The sequence below is a fragment of the Tachyglossus aculeatus genome, chromosome 9 (assembly GCF_015852505.1).
Source record: "Tachyglossus aculeatus isolate mTacAcu1 chromosome 9, mTacAcu1.pri, whole genome shotgun sequence".
Classification (NCBI taxonomy): domain Eukaryota; kingdom Metazoa; phylum Chordata; class Mammalia; order Monotremata; family Tachyglossidae; genus Tachyglossus; species Tachyglossus aculeatus.
In genome coordinates, this window is record NC_052074.1 from 53,120,129 (window position 1) to 53,135,503 (window position 15,375).

The following is a 15,375-nucleotide window of genomic DNA, read 5'->3' on the forward strand; positions in this document are numbered from 1 at the left end:
TCTTTGCACATAGCTCTCAATAAATTTTGTAGTTTGATTCTTCTTAATGACTTGGTTGGCATGGTAACAAAATTTCAGTGCCTGATGAATGACTGGGGAAGAATGAGCCCTCAACCTGGTAATAGGGTCACCACCCTATTCAGGAGGCATGTTCCCAGTGGAGATTACTGTGTTGTTATTAGTCTCTCTAAATTGTAGGCTCTCTGTGGGTGGGGAACGTGTCTGCTAACTCTATGTTGTTATGCTTTCCCAAGCACTTAGTTCCATTCTCTACATACAGTAAGTGCGCAGTAAATACTGTTGATTTGTTTGAGAAATTGTCATTGTGGTTCAGAGAGAGGACACTGCTCACCAACCTGGCTGCCCCAGTAGGATTCAAAAATAAGCCTTAAAGGTGAAACAGTCTCCATTTTTAAACTGTAGAAAAGTCCTCTGGTGTTTCTCCTTCTTCCCTGTCTTCTCCCACCCTTGGCTATATTTCTCTGTGTTTCCGTGGCTTATATATTTACTGGATATTAAGGTGCACAGCTGGTTGTATTAGCATTGTTGATCAGGGCCTAGCATTTACTGAATCTCAATTAACTCTGTGCCACCTCTCCTCCCGCACACAAAGAGTAGGGTAGGGAGGAGGATGAGGAGAAATTTGGAGAAAATAGAGAGGAAATTCCCCAGATCCTCCTTCCAGGTGTAAAACTCTATTTGCTGCTGGATTAGTGTTATGCTTTTGGTTTGTGTGCTTTGTGATGTCCTTGAAGCTTATAGCCTAACTGGAATAACCAGACTATGTTCCAGCAGTGAAGGGCTGAACAACTGGGAGTATGTGTCTTCGGTACACTAATTATGTGACACCTTGCATTATTTATGGCCTTGCATCACCATGAAAACTTGGACCTGTACTTTTCATTTTTCTGCCCTACTAAATTTTGTTCTTAACATTTTTAGGAGCTGTGTATGGAATATGCAGATTGAGTGTAGAAGAGTTCTCAGATGATTCTGAAACATTAAATATTAAATAACTGTTTAAAACGGCAGCCGGGGGAAAATCAGACATCAGCCAAATCTTAAACTATAAAAGTTAATAGAAAGGTAGTGAAGATTCCCCCATTTATGCTACCTGCTGTTTTGCATATTTTAATAGAATGTAGGCCTGTGCAGTTGTATTTCTTTTTCAAATCATCTAATCTGTCTAAAGAGCCATCATTTTCATGCAGAGACCTATTTACCTATTACAATGCAGTTGGAAATCCAAATCAGCAGACCTACTGTATCCAGACTGTTTAGAGCAGGGACAGGAAATTTTATCATCTCCTAGCATCTGTTGCTAGCCTGATCTGTTTCAGTACAAAGTCCTGGGCATGATGAAATGTTTGAGTGCAGAAAGTAAAAGTAGGGGCGGACGATGAGGCGAGACAAAGCACTGTCTCAGAACCTTATTCTCCTTCTCCTCCTCTTTCTAGTCCTTCTGCTCCTCCTCTTTCTCCTCCTCTTCTTCCCATAGCCCTTTCTCCATCATCTGTTTAGGTATGTTTGTGGACTGTAATCTTGTTATTAGGACAAGGTGTGAATATTGCTATCAGGATGACATCAGAAAAACAGATTTACATATGTTCTCTGAACCTGTGACCGGTGAATAGGAAATAAAGATTTTGGGATCTTTAGGAGTTTTAATTGTTGTGCAGGAAGTAATGTGAGACCTTTTGTAGGCAAATACAGTGGCCAGTTTTTCAGTCAGTCATATTTACTGAGCGCTTAGTAGAGGACTGTACTAAGCTCTTGGGAGAGTGCAATATAACAATAAACAGATGTATTCCCTGCCACAATGAGTTTACAGTCTAAAGGGGGAGACAGACATTAATATGAATAAATAAATTAGAGAAATACTTATTAGTATAGGGGCTGGAAGGGGGGATGAATAAATGGAGCAAGTCGGGGGACACAAAAGGGAGTGGGAGAAGAAAAAAAGGGCCTAGGGAAGGCCTCTTGGCTTTGTTTGAAGTGGGGGAAGGTAATTGTCAGATATAAGGAGGGAGGGCATTCCTGGCCAGAGACAGGAAGTGGTTTTATTACTGTCAGCACAATTGTCAGCTTGTCTAACTCCGTGCAGTAAGGAATGCTTTATGCTGGGTTCTTTATTTTCTACCCTGAGTCTCTCACCATTGCTGCTGCTGCTTCAGAGTGCCCAGCTCAAATGGGGCCCCCAGGTTCACTTGGACCGGAAATGGGGAAGGCAAACGTCTGGAGCAAGTGGGTGACTCAGAAATCTCCCTGGAGAAATGTTCTAGGATCACTTGAAGTCATTGTACCTCTACATGCTGTTACTAGTGATGTCAGTCTTGCTACCCATTGAGCCTCCAGCGTATGTGGCGTAACAAACAACTCCTTGCGTGGTGTTCCCAAGCACCCTCAGTGGTCATCCTGTAGAGGGGTCCTTTAAAGTGGGATTGGGTCAGGCTAGGGAAGGGGAAATGTTGCTGTTGGATCCTCTGGCTCCTGGCCTCTGATTTGCAACTGGCCATTCCTTAGAACCTTTCCATGTTTAGAGCACCCTTCGATCACAAATAGTCCTCCTCTATCCCTCGCCAACTCCCTGGAACTAGAAACGGGCAGAGAGTGAGTTAGATTCAAGACGCACTGACTCCCTGATGACTGGGCTTTATTACAGTACTCAACTGAAGTCAAAACTAGAGGCCCAGGTAACCAAAGTAATGAGGATGATAAATCCCAGTTTGAAGGAAAATGGCACTTACATTTTTAAAATTGTTTGTTATGGGCATTTTTCCATTGGCTGTTTCATCTGTCTTTTAAGTTCTTTATAAATCCTAGTATTCATGTGCTCCATATAAGATATAGAAAGAAAGACAGAGGGTTTTCTGGAAGACCCATATGAGTCAGGATGTGCTCGCCACAGGAACAAGGAATTAGTAATCAGATTGTGTGAAGGTAAAAAGAAGTGATGATTGGGATCACTTTGATTCACACTCTGCCTGGTTAGAGGAGCTTTTAAATGAGATGACTGGGGACCATTTCTAACACATTGGGAAAGCTGGCTGAAAGATCCAGGTCTCTGAAAATCAAAATTTTGGAGATAGTCATAATTAATGCAGCATCCCATGGAATAGAGAGTCAATGTAGAAAGAATAAATACTTGCAGAGAATGGAAAAAATTGCATTGGGAATAGGGAAGTGTGAGGAGCTGAAGGCCTGAGCGGCATTGCAGTGATTCAATGCATTTTTATGCCTTTTCCCATGGAAGGAGGACTGTAAGGATTTCAAATGACCTGAAAATGTATAAATTGCAGCCTTGGTTCCAGTTTTCCAGTTGCCACATGCACAAGAAATATGTTCCTCAGGCTATAAGAAACAGTTTGGGTAACAGTAGATTATTCTGTTCAGGCAGCTTGTATTTTTTAGAACTTATTGCCAATGGCTCTTTTCTGGTGAACTACATCCTATTAGCACGCTTTGTGATCCTAGAAATCATGTTTGTATACAAATCCCAGTTCCTTCAAACTTGAATATGTTAAAGTAAATATTGAAAACGGAAACTCGTAAGAACCCAGTGAGGCAAGGCACCCCCACCCCCATGCCCCATATTAAGTTGTATAGGAGTAAGAAGAAGACCATTCCTGTGTTTCTGAAATTTAAATCTAAGGAGGTTGGGAAGAATCAATCATATTTATTGAGTGTGTGCTTACATTGAGCAGAGCACTGTACTAAGTGCTTGGAAAAGTACAATATAATAGAGTTTGTAGACACATTCCCTGCCCACGTCAATCTTATCGTCTAGAGGGCAAGGCAGGCCTTAAATAAATAAATTACGGTTATGTACATTAGTGCTGTGAGGCTGAGAGGGTCAGTGAAGCCAAAGTTGGATAATGTTTCCCGGAGAAAGAGGTGGTCGACAATTTCAAAGGCAGCTGAAGGGTTGAGGGGAATTAGATGCAGTAGAGGCCATTGGATTTGTCAAGGAGATCATTTGTGACCTTTTGAGAGGGCAGTTTCTCTGGAGTGAAAAGGATGGAAGCCAGATTGGAGGGGGTCAATTGGAGGAGAGGAACTGGAGAGGGTGGGTGTAGACAACTCACTCAAGAAGTTTGGAGAAGAATGGTAAGAAGGAGATGGGGCAGTAGCTGGAAGGAGCCGTGCGGTAAAGGGAGGAATTTTTTTTTTAGTATAGGGGAGATATGAACATGTTTCAAAGCTGTGGGGAAGAAGCCATTCGAGAGTGCACACAAAATAAACATTTGGCACATATTGGGCACTTTTACCAGTATTATACCACACACATGCACTTTACTAAATTAGGCATCGGACACTCACGACACCCACTTGGTTGGTTATATGCACATAGTTTGGCTGTGTGGGGCTGAATGGGGGATTTGAACCAGTTTCCCAATTTAGTTAGGAAATTATTTATGGACGAGGTTAAATCTTGATTGTATTTTGCAGACGGGAATAGTGTGAGTTTTGTGGGTGAGAGTAACGAGAACCCTTGTATGAAAACCCTTGCAAAGCCTTGGAGGAGGAAGTAGAAGGAGCAAAGGTGGGGAGTGGTTTGGCCAGTTAGGGTGCATTCAAGAGAAGAAGAGGAATTATTCAGTTCTTATGTTCAAAGGGATGTTCTGCCTCCCTGGGCCCCTCTCCCAGTAACTTGGTTCCACTTCATTCTAAAGCTGGAAGGATTAATTCAAAACTCTGCACAAAACACCCACCCTGGGCCATTTACCTCCTTAAGTCTGCTGGCAAGAACAAGGAAGCTAGACTACTATAGGGAAACCCTGCTTAAACAGGAAAACCAAGGATGGAAGAAATGGAGAGAGAGGGAGAGACACATCAGAGAAGGCTTCCCAGTAGGTTATCAGTTCCTTGAAGGCAGGGTCTGTCTCTTTCATTGAATTGTATGTTTCCTAAGTGCTTATTACATTGTTCTGCACAGTAGGTGCTCAGTAAATCCTGCTGTTGATGATAGTGATGAAGAGAACCATGGAATCTTCCCAGATCCAATCTGGTTTCATGTTTTCCTTTGGCCAACAAATCTAGAATTTTCAGAAATGTTGGTTACCTTCTTTCAGTATCATTTTGTCCCAACCGAAGCTGTTTTCAAGTGGGAAGTGAACTGCACCATCAACTCCAAAGTGCTTAAAAGCGTTTAGACGCTGGGAAGCAGCGTGACCTAGTGAATAGAGCACAGACGTGGGAGTCAGAAAGACCTGGGTACTAATACTGGCTCCACCACTTGTCTGCTTTGTGATCTTGGGCAAAGTCACTTAACTTCTCTGTGCCTCAGTTCCTTCATCTGTAAAATGGGGATTAAGACTGTAAACCCCAAGTGGGATCTGATTACCGTCTATCTACCCCAGCACTTAGAACAGCATAGTAAGCACTTAACAGGTACCAAAAAAATAATGCAGATGGGGCAGCCGAGTGGCCTCCCATAAACTAATGTGTCAGCCTTTGGCATCTTGCAGAATGACATAGGGAAGAGAGCGTGAGTCTGAGAGTCAGAACCACCCAGGTTGTAATTCTGGCTCTATCACTTGTCTGCTCTGTGACCTTGAGGAAGGCACTTCACTTCTCTGTGCCTCAGCTCTCTCATCTGTAAAACGTGGGTAAATACTGTGTCACATATGGGACATAGACTTTGTCCAACCTGATTGGCTTGTATCTACCCCGGTGCTAAGTACATAGCAACAAATGTTTAGACTGTGAGCCCACTGTTGGGTAGGGACTGTCTCTATATGTTGCCAACTTGTACTTCCCAAGCGCTTAGTACAGTGCTCTGCACACAGTAAGCGCTCAAAAAATACGATTGAGGAAAAAAAAATGCCATAAGAAAGGACTTGCTAATCCCTCTTTCTGGGTTTGAAATGACATACTTGGGTGACACAGCGAGTTACTGGTAGAGGTTGGCTTAGACTCAGGTAAACCACCAGATGACTATGTAGGCACAGTCAAAAGATTTAGCCTCTATTGATTAAAACGAAAAAAAAACCCTCTCATCGCTATCATTTGTCTTTTCAACAGTATGTATGCTATAACACTAGAATTTGTGCTACAAAGCTGTGTTTAAAACCCTAGAATACTTGTGCCTCTTTCTGGCAGATTGGCATGTCCATCATACAAAGGCAATGATAAGTGTGTCCCAAGGAAAGCTAGAGGAGTAGTCTGTTGGCTAAAAAGAAATGCTGTAGCTTTAAAAATATTCTCTGCTTCAGCCTAAAAGTTAAGCATTTGAGACTTCAGCCCATCCATCAATTGCACATACTCTGCCCTAAATCTAAAGAAACTAAGCGCTGAAGGAAAACATTTTGGCTAAAAGCCTGGGGAGCACTGGAGAAACATTCATTCTGCAGTGTTTACAAGGTTTTTGCAGTTCTGCTTCTGTGCCCAGTACCCATTGACTTTGCTAGGTGTTAACACATGCAGAACAAGTGCAGAGGCTTGCTTTTACAAGGAAAAATAAGTCATCATAAGAACACCACAAGGCTCAATTCAGACGTATTCTTTCAAAAAAGAAGCTTCAAGTTCTATGTTCTAAATTAAGATGTTTGCTTGGGGAATATTTGAACCATCTGAATGTGGCTCCTTTTTGTAGCTGCCTTATCTTTTATTAACACCTATCACATAGCTTAGATAGCAGGCTGTAAACCCTCCTGTGGACTGTAAGCCCCATGTAGGCAATCACATCTACCTGCCCTGTTGTACCTTCCCAAGGGCATAGTACAGTGCATTGCACGTAGTAAGTGCACAATAAATACCACTGTTTGATCGATTACCATATTCAGTCTGTGAAAGTGTGACCAACAAACCTATTTTTTGGGGTAGGTTTTTATTTTAGAAATAACAATCATTATGGTAAAAGGTTTGTCGTATCATAATTCTTTCATGCAGATTTGTGGTTTCATTTTGGTGGATGGGATTCCTGTTCACTATTTACTTACATCACGAGCCTCTTGAGGGCTAGGAACCATGTCTAATTTTCACCTATATACTCTTTACCAGCAATTAGTACAATGCTTTGCCCCTGGTAACAGCTTTAAAGTACTATAGTGGCTACTACTGTCCCCTTCAGATGTTTGTTTGGGAAGAATTCTGGAAATCATATGCGAGAGAGGCTTGTGGTTTCAAAGTCACATAGGGGCTCAGAGTGTTTTTATGCCTCTGGAACTGGATTGGAGTTTTCCAAGACTATTTTCGAGCATTTTAAAACACTTTTTGTTTGCCTAGCACTGTACTAGGTGCCTCAGTGGATCGAAAGCACATAAAAGTGAACCGCTACCTTGCTGGTTCAATCTCTCATCCTATCCCGACTGGATTACTGCATCAGCCTCCTCTCTGATCTCCCATCCTCCTGTCTCTCCCCACTTCAGTCTATACTTCACGCTGCTCCCCGGATCATCTTTGTACAGAAACGCTCTGGGCATGTTACTCCCCTCCTCAAAAATCTCCAGTGGCTACCAGTCAACCTACACACCAGGCAAAAACTCCTCACTCTCATCTTCAAGGCTCTCCATCATTCATTCATTCATTCATTCATTCATTCATTCATTCATATTTATTGAGCGCTTACTGTGTGCAGAGCACTGTACTAAGCGCTTGGGAAGTACAAGTTTGCAATATATAGAGATGGTCCCTACCCAGCAGCGGGCTCACAGTCTAGAAGGGGGAGACAGACAACAAAACAAAACATATTAACAAAATAAAATAAATAGAATAAATATGTACAAGTAAAATAAATAAATGGAGTAATAAATATGTACAAACATATATACATATATACAGGTGCTGTGGGGAGGGGAAGGAGGTAAGGCGGGGGATGAGGAGGTGGGGAGGAAGAAGGGGGCTCAGTCTGGGAAGGCCTCCTGGAGGAGGTGAGCTCTCAGTAGGGCTTTGAAGGGAGGAAGAGAGCTAGCTTGGCAGATGTGTGGAGGGAGGGTATTCCAGGCCAGGGGGAGGACGTGGGCCGGGGGTCGACGGCGGGACATGCGAGAACGAGACACGCCTCTGCACTTGCTCTGCATCATTTCGCCCCCTCCTACCTCACCTCCCTTCTTTCCTTCTACAGCCTTGCCCGCACCCTCCACTCCTCCACCGCTAACCTCCTCACTGTGCCTCGTTCTCGCCTGTCCCGCCGTCGCCCCCAGGCCCATGTCCTTCCCCTAGCCCAGAATGCCCTCCCTCTGCACATCCGCCAAGCTAGCTCTCTTCCTCCCTTCAAAGCCCTTCTGAGAGCTCACCTCCTCCTGGAGGCCTTCCCATACTGAGCCCCCTCCTTCCTGTCCCCATCCCCATGCCCCCGCCCTACCTGCTTCCCCTCCCCACAGCACCTGTATATATGTTTGTACAGATTTATTACTCTATTTATTTTACTTGTACATATTTACTATTCTATTTAGTTTGTTAATGATGTGCATCTAGCTTTACTTCTATTTATTCTGATGACATCTGTCCACATGTTTTGTTGTCTGTTTCCCCCTTCTAGACTGTGAGCCCATTGTTGAGTAGGGACCGTCTCTATATGTTGCCAATTTATACTCCCTAAGCGCTTAGTGCAGTGCTCTGCACACAGTAAGCGCTCAATAAATACAATTGATTGAATGAATGAATGAAAAGTCCCTGTCCCTGCTCTCATGTTAAAGGGGAGGGCAAGGTTAACAAGCACAGTGTCTAATAGTGTAAATGTGTCTGCTTTCACAGCCATCTACTGATCTTCAATGATAGACATAGCCATTTGTGGTGGAGAAGAGGAGCTCTAGGGAGAGAGGATGACTGCAGTGTTGGAAATGGCCATTGGAGGTCAATCCAGTCTGAGCTTCCCACTGACAAGGCGCCATGGGCAGGTTGCTGACTGGCTGCTGACCTCTGAATGGCTGGTGGTTAGGCCCCACCTGATCTCTGTGGGAAAGGTCAGACTTGGCCTAGGAAGACTGCCAGTCCCAAGTCCCCAAGGGGCCAAGTCGATTCCCAGCTCCCTGAGGTTTGGGCCGATGGGGTGTAGGGCCTTCCGGCCATCCCCAGAATGGTTCCCATGGAAATCAGAAAGGGAACTGTGTCTACAAAAAAGTTGACTCTGTCCTCAGCCAATCATTCAGCCAGTCAGTCATATTTATCGAGCACTTAGCATTTGCAGAGCACTGCCCGAAGCACTTGGAAGAATGCGATGTGACAATTAAAAGACACATTCCCTGCCCACAATGAGTTTACAGTCTAGAGGGGGATCAGAAAAGTGCTACCCAACACCCAAAGTTAGCTCTGGTAAGAGGGGAGGGCTTGCAGGGTACTGAAGGGCTCTACCATTCAATTTTCCTAAAGCACAAAGTGTGCCAACCTTTTTAAACAAGTTGTCAAAGAAAAAGCTCCTCTGGGTGAAATGAAAAGGGACCTTTCTTAGATGGTGCTGAGCAAGGCACGATTTGTTTGAGAATGGAAAGCAAAACCAATGAATCTGAAATATAACCAGAATACATTTAGGAATTTTTCTCTTGTGTGCAGCTACAGCCCTCCAAATTTTTTGAATTTGTGACCATTTCATTCTGGGTTTGGTGGTGGGAAGAGAGAGAGAGAGAGAGCGTGCTTTTTTGAGCAGGTACAAGTCTTGTTCATTCTGTTAGTCAATAGCGTCAATTCTGTGTACAAAAGTCAGGTGGTGTTTTTCCCTGGGATGAGGAAGCCGATTGCAGATTTACATAAGCAAACAGTTGCAGCATCGAAAATCTAAACCCTGTCCTGTTTATCTATTTGGACTGTTTGAATTTTCTGACCTAATTTGCAGTGTCAGACTATGAATCAGATGTGATCTTAAAGGGGAACAGGTGTTTTAGGGATGTACCTCAGCTCTACTCTTCTCTACTAAATTTGATAAGAAATGAGGTGAGTAGGGTAATTTCAGGTTTGTTTCCATGCAGGGTATCGGCTTATAGGGTTGGCAAAGAAGACATCTCTTATTTTTTGGATTCTGACTGTATATGGATGGCTGAGTGGCAGGAGTGAAAAATGAATGCATCATTACCCTTGGCAGACAGATGAGTTAGTCAGGCATCAAGTTTAGTAGGTGCATCCAGGTTAGCTTCTTTCTCCATCCAGTGAGACTCTACTTCCCACAGTCCTTTCTTGAATGCTTTGCTTCAGCTTTGATTATTTTCTGTGTCAGTTCTATTGATAATATCAATGATATTGTGCTTTCTATGTACCAAGCATTCATTCATTCAATCTTATTTATTGAGCACTTACTGTGTGCAGAGCACTGTACTAAGCACTTGGGAAGTACAAGTCGGCAACATATAGAGACAGTCCCTACCCAACAATGGGCTCACAGTCTAGAAGGGGGAGACAGACAACAAAACAAAACATTGTGCTAAGCCATGGGGGAGAGACAAGAAAATCAGATTGTATGTAGTCCCTGTCCCTTTAGGGACTCACAGTCTGAGGAAAGAAGAACAAGTATTGTTTGCCCATCTTACAGATGAGAAAACTGAAGCAAAGAGAAGCATAGTAACTTGCCCAAAGTCACACAGTAGGCAAGTGGTAGTGCTGGGACCAGACCCTGGGTCTTGTGATTTCCAGGCCCATGTTCTCTCCACCAAAGGTCAGTGGCTTTTTGGTTCTGGCTGCACGCTCTGCACTCTGACCAAGAAGTGACCCGTTATTGCTGTGTGGCTCTCCTTGCAGCCACTGGTGGTTTGTTGGCTCTGGGGTGGCACTGTGTTTGCTATTTGCAGTTTGTCCAAGCTGAAAAATCTCCAACCTTTGTGCTGAGAGCCACCCGACAAAGACTGGAAACCTCTGTGCTCAGGTGCGGTCGCAGTCCCCCAGCTGAACCCGACAACCTCCTCCACTCATTGGCCCCAAGGAGGTGTTTCCATTATCTGGACTTTCTGCTTTCCCAGTTTGCTTTGGCCAATGTTTAACCCAGACAATCCAGAATTTATTGTGCTTACAAATTATTCTCCTTCCAATACCAGCTTTTAACTATTGAACTATTAACCAACAGTTAAAAACTTTGGATTAGAAGAACAATTTCAGATAAAGTAAAAAATGATGTGTTATAGCATTCATTAAACACTTACTGTGTACTGAGTGCTGGAGTAAATATAAGGCTATTAGACACAAACTCTGCCTCATGGAGGGCTCGCAATGTATCACATCCCCATTTTACAGATGAGGAATTTAGGCTCAGAGAGGTAAATTAACTTGCCTAACACTATACAGCAAGTCTGGGCTACAAGCACAGGTCCCCACACTCCCAGCCCCATTATAATAATAATAATGATGGCGTTTACTAAGCACTTACTATGTGCAAAGCACTGTTCTAAGTGCTGGGGAAGTTCCAAGGTGATCAGGTTGTCCCACAGGGGGCTCAGTCTTAATCTCCATTTTACAGATGAGGGAACTGAGGCACAGGGAAGTAAAGTGACTAGCTCAAAGTCACACAGCTGACAAGTGGCAGAGCTGGGGTTTGAACCCATGACCTCTGACTCCAAAGCCTGTCCTGTTTCCACTGAGCCACGCTCCTTCTCGCATTATCTTTCCATAGGCCATGCTGCCATTTTGAAGAGAGTGGTGAGAAGTTTTGGATCCCTGAATTCCTATGTAGTTGCTCTGTGCATTTACCACAGACCTGGAGCCAGAAAACTGACTTGGTTCTTATTTTCCCTGTAGAACGCTTTAGGTCATGGGTTCTAATCCTAGTCTCGCCACTTGTCTGCTGTAAGACCTTGGGCAAGTCACTTCATTTCTCAGGGGCTTAAGACTGTGAACCCCCCCCCCCCCCCCCCCCCCCCCCCATGGGACAGGGACTGTGTCAAGCCCAATTTACTTGACTTAGTACAAGCTATCACACTCAATAAGTATGTGCTTCAGTGACGTTAACCTGGTACTGGTGAGATAAAGGTCAGAATAGTCTGACTTGTCAAATCAGAAGTGGAGAAAATTCTAGAGCTGAAAGTCTTTTCAAGTGAAAGTGAAAGCTTTGAAAGCTGAAAGTGTTGACTTAGTACAGTACCTGGCACATAGTAAGTGTTTAACAAATACCATAACTTATTATTATTATTATTATTATTATCATCTGAGGGTTTTATTTTGTTTCATTTTCCCTTGTTTCTGTCACCAGTCCCCTCCCCCTGCCTTATTTTCTTAGATTATAATACCTTTGAGCGTCAGGAGTCATGCTTGATTACCTCCTGTGAATTCTCACCCACTGCTTAGTACAGTGCTCTGCACGCAGTAAGTGCTTAATAAACACTGTTACTATAACTGGTACTAAGTGGGATCTGAAGGGTGATCTCTCTCTCCCTCTGTCCCCTGGGCACAAAACCTCCAGAAAGATAACCCCCCGGGCCAGTTGAAGCTGGGGAGCTTTCCTCAAAAGTGATTTCCCAGCCGAACTCAAGATGCTGCTGATCTGCTCTTTTGCTCATCTCCAGCACCGTGTCTAGGTACCAGGTTCACTCCTGACTTGAGACACAGGTGCTGCATTTTCCTCCTTTCATAGCACCTTTACAAGCCTGGATTTTTAAAGAGCCTTATTTCAGGACCCATGTAAGGTCAATAAACCAGATTCAGTGGGAGGTCATTTTACTAGCGCTAGATGTTTTTTTTTTTTGGAGATTTACTGTAGACAAAATGCTCCAGTCTCTCAACCTAAGAGGCTGAACATAATCTTCCCTTGTAGTGCAGCAGGGGTATGGTGGACTTGGTATCTGTCTGGTATTCTTGAGACTTTGATTGATTTCCAGCATAAAAGATTAGGCAGATCAGCTACCTGGTCTATACCCCTTTCTTGGGGCAGGGCTGCACTTAGGATCAGGTAAACACTGTTGACTTCTTAAAAAAAAGTCTTCAAAGATGGATTCTACAGCTTCCTTGGTCAGACCTTCCTAATGTCATTATAGAATCCCCTTTGCAGTAGTTCTCTCCAGTTTCACTCTTAGTGGAAACAGAGTGAACTCTCCCTGACAGTTCCTTAACTGTATTTTTGAATATATGTGGTGGTTTCAGCTCCCTTTTCTCTTCCCACTCCCTCAGCATTCTCATATATAGGCTAAAATGGCTTTAGATCCCTTTTCTGTCCCTCTTAAGGATGATTTCAGCCACAGCGTTTTCTGGAAAAGACTTTCAGCTCCAGAATTTCCTCCGCTTCTGATTTGACAAGTCAGAATATTCTGACCTTTAGCTCACCAGTACCAGGTTAACGTCACTGAAGCACATACTTGTTGAGTGTGATAGCTTGTTATGTGTATTTTTATGTATGTCATTACTGTATAAGCGATGGGAGACTGATAATGAGCCCTTTTTTTAAATAAAAAAACCACCCCTGATGTAGTTTGCAGTCACAGTTACTAAGCTAGACATGGATTTGTTTTTGCTTTTTCTTTGATTGCCCCTTTTTGTGAGTAATTTTAGAAATTAATTCCAAGTTCTAGGTGTTGCCAAGATTACTCCCCCATTTTAAAAGGGGAAAAAAAAAGAAAAACATACTTGGTTTTACATTCCCATGAATTTAGGTCTTTTAAGTCCTGGTGTTGGAAATTTGCCCATCAGTACCTCAAGAGACCCTATGCATGAATGTGCCAAGTGTGCGCAGGGGAATGGCTGCATTCCAGGCACTCTTGAGCAATACATTTTCCTCATTGCTACAATATGAAATGTGAAAAGGCAAGTTGTTTCTCAGAGAATAATGCCCAGCAGTTCAAGTTCAGATGGCGACCCAGAAGAAGACTTCAGCTGCAGCACAAAAGATTTAGGGTAGATGAGGCAAAGAACTTTGACAGTGAGGGCTTTTTTGCCCAGAAAGTTGGTCACTGAGGAAGGGATTTCAAATCTCTTCTTTCTAAGGAGGACTTTAAAAGTGTAGATTCAGCTATGTTTAAGGTGGTTTATACGTAGTCCTGCCTGAAAGATCGGTCAGGGTTTCCTCCAGCCCTGGCTGTTTGTGATCACTGAAGGAACTCATTACCCCCTTATTCATGCAGACTTTTGGCCAAAAGATGTAATTTGAACATAATGAGTATCCCGAGTGACTGCCTCAAAATAATAACCATCTACAAAGGAATGGGAGAAATCCTAAATACAGAGAAGCAAGATTTCTGGGCTTTCCTGACTGTAGGGTGTTTTTGTCTACAGTGGTCATTGCAGAACTAGTCCTAAAAAAAAAGCCATAGACACAGAATATCTTGGTCTGATGCAAGAAAACCTCCGAGCCACAGAACTGTGACTAAATATTCAGGCTTTGGGATTGCATGGGGAATAACTTTGGAATTACACTGTGAATGCCTTTCACAATTTTATATGTCTCCTCATAGCATGATAAACTTTCCGTAATTTGTAGAATGCAGTAGTTCTATTGCCAAGGGCCAGCAAGTTCTTGGAGATATTTTTTTAATGACCTCTGGCCTTGGAAAAATGCACTAAAAACTGTTATTGGGATGACTAACGCATCAACCTACCTTTGAAAGACTATGATTATTCTTTGTCCCACTTTCTCCACTGGCTACCTCAGTAGTGACAGAATAAAAGGTGAATTGATAAAATGCCACATGAGAAATTTTTCACATGTATTTACTTCTGGTGCTTGGATTTCTAAAATCCTTAGATTTATTTTTCTTTTCCATAACTATTTGTTTACAAAATGCACCACATCTAAGAAATCATGTCTTGAAACTAGACGTCCCTCCTTCAAATGAGAAATTCTCACCCACAGTAAACTGATGATTGAGCTGGACTCAAGATGAATGGCTTGATTTTCAATCTCTGCTGAGTGAAATAGCCTTCTCGGCCCATAGCACATTAAACGAACCTTCCTGTAGCTCATGGGACATTTGCTGAATAATTCTTTTTTCCTTAAACCTCATCTTGGTTCCCGGGCTGTGCATTAGCAGGTGAAGGGTTTCAGTGGCGGGCTTATCTAAATGTTAGTGCTTGACATCAATTTGAGTGTGTTTGAGAACTAGTGCTAACCTTAAGGATGCTTAGTGGGTGCGGATGAGATCGGTCTCTCCAGGGAACACACATAGGCACCTTATCCATGCAGCAGTTGTCAGGATAGCTCTCCCCAAATCCCTAAATTGCCCTGCAGGCCTTTTCAATGAAATTGTCTCCTGCTTTCTGAAAATAAACCTTATCATTTGTGGGCTTAACAGGCTTCTGTCCCACCATATTGTTCTTATTTCTGTTTATTTAATTTCCTCTGTCCTTTTGTAACTAGTTTTCAACTCCTGAAAACAACTGAGCACACCTGCTCTTTGCAGGAACCCTCACAGGTTCTGACAGGGGCAAATTAATGCCACTTAGAAGAACTCAGGTTTCCCAGTGCTCTGCCAGGGAGGGGTTTGCTCCACAGTTGGTTGGGACAAATTTGGGGAAAGCTGTCCTGCTCAT

General features: G+C 43.2%; 1 protein-coding gene across 2 annotated transcripts in view; it reads left to right on the top strand.

Annotated features, from left to right (window-relative positions):
• The window catches only part of CERS6 (ceramide synthase 6), a 198,349-nt gene that overhangs the window by 84,274 nt on the left and 98,700 nt on the right, over window positions 1-15,375 (top strand). The window lies entirely within an intron of this gene.